The sequence below is a fragment of the Suricata suricatta genome, chromosome 6, assembly GCF_006229205.1.
Source record: "Suricata suricatta isolate VVHF042 chromosome 6, meerkat_22Aug2017_6uvM2_HiC, whole genome shotgun sequence".
Lineage (NCBI taxonomy): Eukaryota > Metazoa > Chordata > Mammalia > Carnivora > Herpestidae > Suricata > Suricata suricatta.
The window spans coordinates 43,584-46,861 of NC_043705.1; the positions used below are offsets into that span (position 1 = coordinate 43,584).

A 3,278-nucleotide genomic window follows, 5' to 3' on the forward strand; every position below is an offset into this window, starting at 1 on the left:
AGCCAGGGAAAGGCGGGTCTGAGTATCAAAAATCATTGTCCCCTTAGTATGCACGAAGTCGTTATTTGCCTCCGAAGAACACGTTACATCTCTCCTTCATTAATTGAGGTGGAGTTTATTTTGTCTTTCTAACTAATACACAAATGAATCTATTTCTTGCTTCTGTAATAATTCAGAGAATATGAGAAAGAATGGGTCAGGCCTGTTGGGCTGAAGGAGCTTCGCTGTCATTAACACGCAGCTTTCAAATACACCTGGCTTTTCACATTCGCAACATCTGCAAAAGGCAAGAGCACAGGGGGACACAGAGGAGGGATTCGTGGTTCCGGCTAGGGGAGGGGCACACGTCCTCTCCACTCATGGCCACCGTGAGACTCATGACCGCAGGGTCAGACCCACCACAAGAGCAGCCGATGAACATCATCTAGGAGGATGTCCAGGTGCACGGAGCCGGCTTGCAGTCTCTGCTCCATGTGCAGAGAGGACCCTTGGAGACACCCAGTGACTCCTCACGTTAGAAACACAATACCTGAAGCATACTGTGCTCTCCATGAAAACATAGGCCCTATTTGTTCACAAAACATGACACACGGTAGACGCTTCTTGTTTGTTTAATGGATGGATAAACGTACAAACACCAAGCATGGACTACACCTCTATTTTTTTTTTTTGTTTTTCTAATTTCTCAGCAAATCTGAATTTACAAGTCCTGCAGCGTGGACGCGAGGGAATGCCCCAGCTCACGATCCAACAGCAAGCGGAGATTCTTCCGCCTCTTCTGTGTTCTGTGCATCCCTTCAGAAACAGAGACACTGATGTACTAACAGAGAATATGTTACGGAAAAGTAGGGGAAAGGCGTATGTGCGTTTAAAGGGTATCGAGAAATGAGTAAAACTGTGAACGAAGACTACGCTGGTGGAAAGGTCTGGGCGGAAGGGTGTGGATGACAGTCCGGACTGTGTGTTCACGCTCCGCCCCGCCCCGCTGCACGTATTGCGGATAGAAGGCGTGGAGGAGGGCTGCATTAGGCGGGCTCAGGGCAGTAGCCCGGCTGCAGAGTAAGACCAGGAGCCAGGTGTTCACGCCTCCGCTAAATGAAAGGGACCTGAGGAGCTGCAAGTAGAACTCCGAAGGGAAAGAGATTGGAGTATCCTGGTGAAGCCTCGGCCGCGTGAGCAGTCTCCTCCCGAGCCCTGCCAAGTGGTCATCGATCTTCCGCTGCACTGGTGACAGCTCTAGGGAGGAGAAGTGAGCTTCCACAGTCCTGCCGCCTCCCTAGGGACGCCGCCCTCTTCTCCACACGTTTGCCCCGGCACCTGACTCCTGGAGGGCTGGGGGCCGGCAGGAAGGCCTTCCCAGAGATCTCCTGATGCACACTGTTTCTGCCGTTCCTCCAGCTCCTCACAGGGCAACGTGGGTGTTTTCTCCAGACAAGGGCGCCACGGTTCACCAGGCTAACTCGGGAGCAGCTACAAAGGATCGGGAACAGCCATCTTTACCGGCCCTCGCTTGTGGCTGTGGGGCTCGTGGAGAACTTCTGGGCTCCAGTGGGACTCTAGGAAGGTGCTGGAAACCGCTGCTTGAAATCTTTAGGCCGATGGGTGTATGCTGCTGTGAGAAAACGGAGAGAGAGAAGGGGGTCCCTTCAATGAGGAAGGCAGCTTTTATTTTAGTGGTAAGTGTTCACTCATTCACCCTATGTGATTCCGAAACTTCGGGGCAATTCCCGAGTTCCAGCTAACTGTGACTTTAGGAGCATGGATAAGTGAGCCCTTCCTTTGCCCCATTAACTAACAAAACACACTCATTCGTTGTCGTGTGAAGCTGGCTTTGAAGGTCTTTGCAGCTTCCTCTGTGCTTAACCCCTCGATGGATCCCTTTAGAACAAAGCACTTGATGCTCTAACAATAACGAGTAAGATGAAGGGATTGTCAACTTTCATTCAAGAATATAGGGATCTCCAGGAAGCAACACATTAAAAGCTGCCAGAAATGATCCTTGGTGGAAGGGCAGCCTCGGTCTTTCTCCTTCTCCCGATGCACCTGATACTTTAGAGAAAGCAGCCGGAACTACTGGCAAATAGCATATACCAATGCAGATTCAAAAAAAAAAAGGATTCCATGGACTGTTTCTCTCAGGTGGTTGCAACTCTCACTCCAACCCAGGGAAAAGGTAGTCCTGTCACCAGCCTGCGCACCAACCCTTCCTCCAGGAAAGTTGGGCCCTACTTCGCCCTGTGCCTCCTGAAAGGGAGGCAGGCCCCGCAATAAATTTCTGGAGGATGTGATTCCCGAGACATTTGGCTGATCTAGGAATGACGGGCCCAGGCTTCTCGGCCCCACTGAACTCCCAGACAGGCCTTTCTTCACTCCTGTCTCCGCGCAGGGCACAGAAAGGAAGCATTCTCCTTCATTAATTCCACTCTCCGGGATATATTCCCCTGAAGGGAATCCATCAGCACAGTTCCCGGAGAACCTCGGGAGGCGTCTCTGCTGGCTGCCACCTTTTCTGAGAACCCGAATCCCCCACACCCCGGAGGTAGGCTCTTACCCCAAGGGCACTCACCTCTTGTGCGACTTGACTCCTAGCAGTTTCCACCTTCCAATGAGCCTTTTATATCAACTGTCATGGTGGAGATGGTTATCGGTGTTCACTGCTCTTTAGTTGGTCAAGAGCGTCTTGCTGTTCCACACAGTGTGACCTGCCTTCTTCTTCCTCCATCTTGGGAGAACAGTGGCTGTAACGGAAAACGGTTCTCTGCTCCTACTGGTGGTGCGGTGAGAGTGGTGGGGACGGGGTGGGTGTAAATAAGCCTAACAGTGGGCACTAGGGGTGTTGAGGGAAGACAGAGCCCCCTGAGTAGAGTATGGTCTCCTCTACTTCCTCTCTTTTAGGGGCTGAAAAATCACCTCTTTATTTGCATGGAGACTTTGATGCCAAAGGCTTTACTTTCTGGCATCTATATGCTATCTGCCTCCTCCTTTCTCCTTTCTCCTCACCTTCTCCAAGTTCTCCTTCCACTTCAGCCGACGGAAGGCAAGGTGAACAGCACGGCAGCTAAAGCCCTCACTGACCCCGTTCTGCACGTGCTGCTTGAGGACCTCTAAGGTGGGGAAGACCTGGCAGCAGCCCACGCACCTGGAGCCGCTCTCCAGGGCCACCAGCCATTCGGGCGTCTGGGGCCTGGAACACTCCTGTGGAGCTGGAGGCTCTGCTGGACCCTCAACCTCCTCCCTTTCCTCTTGGGCTTTGTTGTCGCTGCTGGACTCACTGTCAG

General features: G+C 52.3%; 1 long non-coding RNA gene across 2 annotated transcripts; it reads right to left on the minus strand.

Moving 5' to 3' along the window:
• Window positions 1-595: 595 nt before the first annotated feature.
• LOC115293742 lies at window positions 596-3,270 on the minus strand. 2 transcript variants are annotated; one of them, XR_003909580.1, is made up of 3 exons: window positions 3,001-3,270; window positions 2,567-2,738; window positions 596-1,612 (listed from the first exon to the last, which is right to left on the minus strand). It is a non-coding gene; the product is annotated as an uncharacterized LOC115293742 (long non-coding RNA). The 2 variants fall into 2 exon arrangements; XR_003909579.1 differs by having other exon boundaries at window positions 2,567-3,270.
• Window positions 3,271-3,278: the final 8 nt, after the last annotated feature.